This window comes from Talpa europaea, assembly GCF_964194135.1.
Source record: "Talpa europaea genome assembly, chromosome: X".
Classification (NCBI taxonomy): Eukaryota; Metazoa; Chordata; class Mammalia; order Eulipotyphla; family Talpidae; genus Talpa; species Talpa europaea.
The window spans coordinates 80,731,078-80,740,557 of NC_140081.1; positions in this window are offsets into that span (position 1 = coordinate 80,731,078).

Consider the following 9,480-nt stretch of genomic DNA (forward strand, 5'->3'; position numbering starts at 1 on the left):
TGTGGCTACAAGTCTTTGTGTTGGGCCTTGTTGTGGATTGAATTACAACACAGGGTTCCTACTAAACCAAAACAAAGTCTAGAAATGACTGTATAATTGAGTCTGCTAGAGGGGGAGTGTGGGAGAGGACCAAAGTAGGGAGGTGGCCCAATGGGCTATGATAAAGGGACATGGGTGCCCTGGGGTTGGTGTGGCATGGTGATGCACATATGAGGAGGTGTGAGCCTATTCCTCTTAATCACATAAACCAAAGTCACCTCAATAAATAAATAAACAAAAAATAGAATCAAGATTTTAAAAAATACAGTGTTCCTGACCCTTGCTCTGGATAAAACTAAACAATAGTTGGTAGAGCCAGGACAAGATATGTGAAATAACAAACAAATACTTTCAAAACGGTATGAGCTGAAAAAAAATGTAAATTAACTTCAAGCACCTAGGAAATAGGGGATCAGGGAATTGCATGGTGTGTGTGCGTTCACAGGTACATGTGTCTTTTGGGGAGGTGGTGGTGCAATAATCTGGAAAGCGTCCGAGCTCTATTGTTGGAAGAAATGGGGCATTCTCTGTAACCTCATGACCAATGAGTACAGAGGCAAGAATGAAGAAGGCATTGTTATAGGACAGGGAAAGGGGCAGCCCAAACCCCACAAACCTGCCTATTCTAAATGGGTTCTGCCATCCGCCGCATCAACAGAAAACATAGGAGACTTTAATGGGAAGGAACTTTAATAAAACTAGGAAACAATACAGGTAAGGCAAAGAGTCTAGTTTCTAGTTTCTAGTCTAGTTTCTAAATGAAGCATCCAGAGTTACCCATCCCCTCGTGGGTAAAAGTCCATCCAAATGGGATTGGCCCAGAACAAGGCCCCAAAGCCTGCTACAAGTCTAAAGCATCTTCCAGTGGGGACCCACAGAAAAGGGTCACAAACAACTGGACAAGCCCGGAAGGAAAAGAGCAAAATCAACATCAAGATAAAAGCTGCCATGGTCACCTCCCCACGGGTCTCACCCACATCTGTGTCACCCAGTCCACGACCAAAAGACAAGCGCAGTTTCTTCATGTGTCTCTAGGCTCCATGCGCCTCCTCCAGGTCTCCTGGCTCCATCCTGCTTCCTTCCTCCCTCAGTCTCTTCTTCCGCTTCTTCTCTTCCTGCTCAGCTCCACCCTCCCTTGGGTGGGGCAGGGAACCTCCCCCTTTCCTGGGGACCACCCTGTTACAGCATGAGGTAAAAAGGATTTTTAAAAATCAGGCTGTTAGGACTAGTGGGCCTTTTTGAGCAAGAATGGGATTATGGAGCTGGGCAATAGGTATGCAAAGGTTGTTGGAGGGAGAAAAATTGGTTAGAACAGTTGAGATCTGTTGAAAGAGAGCTTGGAAACTCATAGCTACCATCATATTAAAGGAAAAGATTGAAAACCTTTTCTCTCAAGTCAAGAACAAAACAAGAATGCTCACTTTCACCAGTTCAATTCCATATTGTAGTGGTAGTTCTAGCCCAGGCAATCAGATAACATAAAGAAATAAAAGGTATCTAGATGGAAAGAAGAAAACTATCTCTTTTCTAATTGGATGACATGATCTGTCACTAAAAAATCCAGTAAAAATCTGGACTTTGGATTTTATTTTTAACTAGTAAATTCAGCAAGGTTGTAGAATATAAGATTCAATATACAAAAATCAATTGTATTTCTATATACTTGTAATGAACAATCAAAAAATGTAATTAAGGAAACTATTACATTTATAATAGCACCAAAAAGAATAAAATACTTAGGAACAAATTTTAAAAGAGCTGGAAAAACATATACAGTTGATGATTAAACAACACAGGTTTGAACTGCGTGGGTCCACTTACATGTGGATTTTATCTTTCAGCGGGTTCCACATTCATGGATTCAATCAACACAGATATTGGTTGGTTGAATCCACAAACAGCAAATGTGTGGATATGGAGGACTGGCTATAAGGGACTTGAGCATCAGCAGATTTGGGTATGGAGGGTGTGTGTGTGTGTCTTGAACCCAATTCCCTTTAGATACCAAGTGACAAATGTAGTTAAGTTTTTGGGGAGTCAAAAGTCATACGTGGACTTTCAGCTGATTGGGGCACCCTTAACCCCTGGGATGTTCAAGAGTCAACTGTACTATGAAAACTGCAAAGCATTGGTTTCAGATACTAACTTGCTAAATAAATGAAAAAATATCCTATGCTTTTGGGTTGGAAGATTTCATATTGTTAAAATGGCAATATTCCCCAAATTAATCTATAGATTCAACATAATCCCTATCAGAATCTCAGCTGACTTCTTTATAAAAATTGATAAGCTGATTCTAACATACATATGGAATCCTGATTTTCCCAGAACAGCCAAAACAACATCAAAAATAAGAACAAGGGGTCTCCCCTGGTGGCGCAGCAGTTGAGCGCTGGGCTGTGAGGCTGCCGGCAGCCTCTGCAGTGCCAGTTCGATCCCTGGCCACCGGCGAGGGCCCCACAAAAAAAATAAATAAGGGCCTTCCCGGTGGCACAGCAGTTGAGCAACGGGTTGCGAAGCTCCCCGCAGCTTCTGCAGCACTGGTTTGATCCCCGGCTGCTCCCCGGCCACCAGAGGAGGGTCCCACATGGCGCGCAGACCTCTCCTGCTGTCCCCTGCTCCCCTCAACAGTGTACATCGGTCCTTCTGCCTGCTCTGCTCTCCGCTCTGGCTCTGGTGAATTCTCTCACCCTCCCACGCTTCTGACTGTACCCAGTGCTTGCGTAAATAAATAAATAAATAAATAAATAAATAAAAATCTAGGGGAAATAAATAAATAAATAAGAACAAAACAGGCCTCAAACTTTCCAACTTTAATACTTATTAAAAGCAACAGTGATCAGGGCCATATGGTGAGAGCACAGGATAGACAGATAGATCACGCAGAATAGAATCTGGATACCAGAAATAAAATTATGTGTCTAAGATCAAGGAATTTTAGACTAGAGTGCCAAGACCATTCAATTGGGGAACATATTCATTTCCATAAATGGCGCTGGGGCAGCTGGATAGCCACAGGCAAAAAATGAATTTGGACCCATTTCTCACAATTCTACACAAAAATTAATACAAAAGGATCAAAACTTGAATATAAAAGCTAAAACTATAAAACTCTTAGAACTATAAAACAGAGGTGACTCTTTATGACCTCGGATTTTGCAAAGGATTGTTAGATATTACAACAAAGGCATGAGCAGCAACAATAAAAAATACATAATTTGAATTCATCAAATTTAAAACATGTATACTTCAAAGAATACCATGAAAAAAATGACAAGAGAAACCAACAGAATGAAAGAAAATATTTGCAAACCATATGTCTGACAAGGGACTTGTACCCAGACTATCTTAACTCTCACAACTCAACAATTAAAAAAAGACAAATAATTTAAAATAGGGTCTAAGGATCTGAATAGACATTTTTCCAAAGAAGATATACAAGTGCCCAATAAGCACATGAAAAGATACTCAACATCAGTAATCATTAGATAAATGCAAATTAAAATCACAATGAGATGCCATTTCACAGTCACTAGGATTGATATAATAAGAAAAATGATTAAAAATATATGTAGGAAAGTACCACATCTTCTTGAACCAGTCATCTCTTTTTGGGCCTCTGGGTTGTTTCCAAAGCTTAGCTATTGTAAACAGTGCTGCTATAAACATAGGGGTGCAGGTGCCCTTTGGAATTACTGTTTCTGTGTACATATACACCATGGAATATTGATCAGCATTCAAAAAAGATAAACACATGCAGTTTGCAGCAACATGGTTGGAGCTGGAAGGGATCATGCTCAGCGAAATAAACCAGAAAGAAAAAGAAAAATACCGGATGGTCTCACTCATAGCAGGAATCTAGAAAACCTAAATAAGAGACCAGGAAAAAGACTAATCAATGCAAAGTAATAATCAAAATCAACAAGCAACTATAAACCAGAGACACACTACAGGGGTGGGGGGATTAGGGAGCGGCAGGGAGAGGAAGAACTAGAGTCAAAATAAGGAGGGAGGTGCAATTGTGTGGGGAATATAACCAAAATGAAAATGCATACATTGTACAAAGATGAAAAATGATGTAAGAATTATATAAAATAAAATATTAAAAAATATACATGTAGGAAAGGATGTGGAGAAAAAGGAATCCCCATACATTTCTGGAGAGAATACAAATTGGTGCAGCTGTAATGAAAACCCCTACAATTCCTCAAATGTTTAAATGTAGTTACCATAGGACGCAGCAATTCCCCCATTCGTTAACATACCCAAGATAAACCAAAACATATACATACATTTGCAAAGAAATGTTCATAGTGGCATTATTCATATAGCCCAAAATTAGAAACAATTTAATTGTCCATCAACTCATGAAAGGGTAGATAATATATAGCATATACATACAATGGAATACTACTCAATCATAGAAAGAGAATGAACTACAGGTACACGCCCTACAACATGGATCAACTTTGAAAATATTTTTCCAAAATCAAAATCAACAGGCAACTATAAACCAGAGACACGCTATAGTGGGGGATAAGGGAGTAGGATCAAAACAAGTGTGGTGGGAATTTTACCGGGACTATAACCAAGATGAAAATGCATACATTGTACAAAAATGAAAAAATAATGTAAAAATATATAAAAGAAAAAAAGAAAATATTTTTCCAAATATTTTCTCAAATGAAAGAACAGTCACATTGGACCACGTGCTACTACAATTCCATTTATATGAAATTTCCAGAGCAAACATATTTATAAGGACAAAAAAAGTGGATGAGTGATTGCTTAGGGCTAAGGCAACGGAAGGGGGAACTAAGAAATGACTTAATGGATATGAGGTTTCTTTTAGGGAGAATCTAAGTTCTAAAATTACATTGTGGTGGTCATTGCACAACTCTGACTATGCTGAAAAACTCAGACTATACATTTCTAAATGAGACACAATATAGTTGTGGATTAAATTCCATTTGTCCTTCCTACCTTGTAAATGTAGAACTTTGTTTCCACCATTGTGCTAATATAAAACCCATGGGATGCCAACACTAAGCCTCATTTATCCAAAGAAAGAAAAATAGCATTGTCCCAGTTTTTGTTCTGCCTTGTATTCAAAGATGCTTTATGTAGTTTATAAACCATTGGTTTTGATGTACATTAAGGAAATCTTAAGCTGATCTCCCCTTTGTTATTAAAAAATATAACACAATGTTGCAGAACATAACAAGCACTCAAAATGGCTTCCCCTCCCCATTTCTACATTTTAAAGATTTGGAACATATTACTCTTCCCTTTATGTTCCCTTCCTGCTTTTTCTAAACATCCTTTTATCTTTCTTGCAGTCCTTTCTCTTTGTAAGAAAAATCACTTGACCCTTCTAACACTGGTAAACTCCACTGTAGCTCAAGAAATGGAGTATGCATCAATTGCTGAATTGTACACATGCCATAAAGATGTCTTTTATTTAATATATAGCCCCATGTGAAGTTTAAATTAACTTCCAAGATCACCACAAACCAGCAGAATGATTTTTCACAGGCTGAATATTCAGGAAGCAGTTTTATATTTAGCTTCACCATAATGAACTATTCTATCCTAAGTGCCAATCATTGGCTTTTTGGCAACTCATTATGGTTTCTATTTAATAGTTTCCCCTTTCACTTAAGATTTTCCAACTTACTATTGTTAATATGTATCGAAACTTTTTATCCTATAGGTTTTTATAAAATGGCATTTTCAATTTCATGCTACAGTAGTCAGTTCTACATTCATTCATTCATTCAGTCACTCATTCATTCAATACCAGCTGAGTACTATGCAAAGTTTTATGTGGGCTTAATTTTTACAAATTAAACCACATCAGTGCAATACATGACAGACTATTTTGAAGAAATATAAGTGGACCCTGTTGTAAATAAACAATTGGTAAAGAGATACACTTTGAACCTGATGCATGTTGCATTGAGTTTATTTGAAGTGGGGATGCTATTAGTTGAACATAGATGGAGAGAATTAGTGCTCCGTCTTGGACTAACACAAAACAGAAAGTCGGAATTGAGACTCCTATTTAAAAGTAGGATTCTCAAAATCTACTCATTTTGTGTAAAGAAGAATAGGACTCTTTCACACATGATTTCAGGGTAACAATAACGACACTCTGGGCTATACTCAGGAGGATATGGATTGAAAATAAAGTTTTCCATAAGAAGGCATACTCTTAAGTCTGACACATTTCTATTTAGGAGTGTCTCTATCTACATTATTACATAGAATAAGACAATAAATTAACACAAAACTTGGTCCAGAAATGGTCAGATTCCTGCAGAATCAAAACCTATTGTGTAGTGATACTTCTATATCCTAGGGGGTGTGGAACCCCCGCATAGAAAAGACAGCTCGAAGTTTGCAATAAAAACATAGAGACCACATGAGGAAATTAACCACTGTGAGGAAGAGCCAGCTGTCACAATAAACAAACAGCAGGATCATCATTTCAAAAACTGCACACAAGAAAAAACAGTTGAAGATTATAAAATTGGTATGTTTAATATTATAAAAAGTTAAGAGTAAATTTCTAAGGAAAAAGATGAATTTGAAGAAGCAAAAAGAACTTATAGAAATAAAACACATAGTCATTGAAATTAAAAAAACTGAATAGAAAAGTAAAAGTACAGACTAGACACAGCTGAATAGAGACCTGGAAACAATAGAAAATAACTGAGAAATCCACCAAAGAAGAAAATTCATCAAAACTCATTAGCTTCAGAAAAAGTATTTGATAAATTCAACACTGATCCCCATGATTATATAAAAAGAAAAAATAGTTAACTTAGAACAAAAAGAAACTTTCTAAACTTGACAAAAGGCAACTATCAAAAACTTTCAATAAACACTCTTAAATGGTGAAATATTAGAATTAAATTCTTTAGAATCAGAAGATCCTTATCATTCTTTATATTCCAAGACTGGACGTACTTTTCAGGACAGTAAAATTAGAGAAATGAGAGAGGATAATTTAAAGAAAGAAAATTGCCATTATTTGCAAATGATATGATAAACTACAGGGAAAACCTAGAGAATTTGCACTATTTGGCAATGTTTATGGATATTAAATAAACATACAAAATTCAATGTATCAGCAATCATCAGTTAGAAAGTATACCATATTTTTCTAAATATCACTCAAAATGGAAACAAAAACCATATTTATGAATAAAATTAACCAAATATGTATGGAAACACAATGGAGAAAATTATTGTTTGATTCTATTCCAAACAAATTTCTAAACAGGTTTTATTTCACACACTTGACAAGTTGATTCTAAACTTAATAAGGAAGAGTAATAGGCCAAGGGTGGCTAAGAACCTTTTGAGAAGAAGGAGGGGTGATTGTTCCTACCAGATATCAATATAATATAAAACTATATTAATTTTGAAACAATGTGATATTAGCACAAAAATAATGAAATAGATCAGAGATTGGCAAACTTTTTCTATATAAAGGTTTAGGCTTTTCATGCTGAGGCAAAACTGAGGATATTGTGTAAGTACTTAGATAATAAGAGATGACCTCCTACCCCATTTGCCTGAGGTGGACTATTCCAGGTGGGGAGAAAGGTTTGGGTCCTCTGTTGGAGAAATTCTGCAAATGAAGAGCGACCAGCTAGAGGGTATGGAGGGTTGATCAACCGTCCTGATTTGCCTGTGACTTGCCTTGTGTTAGCCCTGAAAGTCCCGTCCCTGGTAAATCCTCTCCATCTACAGAAATCTGGGATAGTTGGTCTCTATCTGAAGAAGAAAGGCCTGGTGGTCTTGGATGATGGGAAGGAGGCAGCCTGCACAGTTTCAGCAACACCTGGACCCCAGCACACCCTTCTTTTTTTCCAGAAAGTTTGGCCATTTTAACTTGAGTAGGGCAAGAGGTGAAGGTGACTCACTAAGTTCCCAACTTTCAGATTGAGACACTACTGCTCCATGCTAGCACTTGCCAACAGCAGAGCCTCCAAGTAGGCAAAGACCAGAGCAGGCCCTGGGTATCAGAGAGATGTGGCCACTAGAGGGTGAGACAGGCAGCGGAGGCAGGTTGGCAATATGAGGGTATTTTGTCTTCATCACTTACATTACTAGCCAACTTGAGCAGTAACTGCAGTCCTGATTTCGCCTGAGGGACATAGTACACTGAAGCCTGAAATAGGTCAGTGGTTCAGATTAGAGTGACTAGAAACAGATTCACCTACATATGGGAACTGGATATATAACCAAGTTCCCATAAATTATAATATGATCAGTACCTAGTTAGTAGGGAAGTACTGGTCAATAAATGGTGCTGGGTAAATTTGTCATCCCCAAATATTGGGGAAAATAAAACTAGATCCCTCACAACATACACAAACATAAACTCTAAGATGTACTAAAGGCGTAAATGTGAAAAGGAAAAAAAAAATAAATTAGAATTAGAAATAGGAGAACATCTTCATAACTAAAGATAGAAAAGAACTTATTAAACAGGACACAAAGGAAGCGTGGGACAAAGAAGGGAGGGAGATAAAATACATCCAGACAAGAGATAAGCAAAATAAAAATCTTACAAATAGGTATTCTTTGGCAACATGGATGGTGTTCTACACATTAGGTCCATGTAAATAGAAGCTATGGAAATTGATATTACAGGGACTTTGCGCCTTAGGCAATGTGATCAGGGGGAAAAACTACACACCTCAGTCTCCTCTGAAGATATGTATGTATGGATAGGGGGAGACAGGCAGTAACATATAAATGGCACTTGTGGCTCCTGGAAGAGTGTTTTGACCTCTCTCTCCTTTTTCCACTTCTTGCCTGGAATATAGACATGATGGCTAGAACTCCAGCGGCCACCTTGTAACAATGAAGATGAAAGTCACCTACTAAACATGGCAAAGCAGGAAGACAGAATAAACTGGGTTCCTAGTGAGTTCATGGCATCCTGACAAATACCTTGACGCCTACTTTCAGTCTTCTTTCAGGTGAGAGACTACACTCTTAGCAGTGTCTTGGTCACTAGAGTCAGGTCTCTTTAACTGGCAGACAAACACAAATTCTAATCCATTCCTAGAACATGAAGTAAGTGTTATAAACCTTGACGATGTTATATACTATTTTATAAAACAAAAATTGGAAGGGGAGAACAAAATATATACACAATGTCTTCATCTTTCATAGCAGTAAGTCAATATTATTAAAATTAAAATGAGAAAAAATAGAATATACTAGCCCCAACACCTTAATGTTTTTCATCAGTTTTTCCCCTAGAAGCATCTATTAGAAACTGATGTTTTATGATGAATACATATTTCTCCCAAGTGTAGTCTCTCCTGTGTGACCTCATTTTCTTTTTATTACAGTAAATTTTACTAAAAATAAACTGAATAATTTTCATTAATATATATAATTTGATCTAAGTTTCAT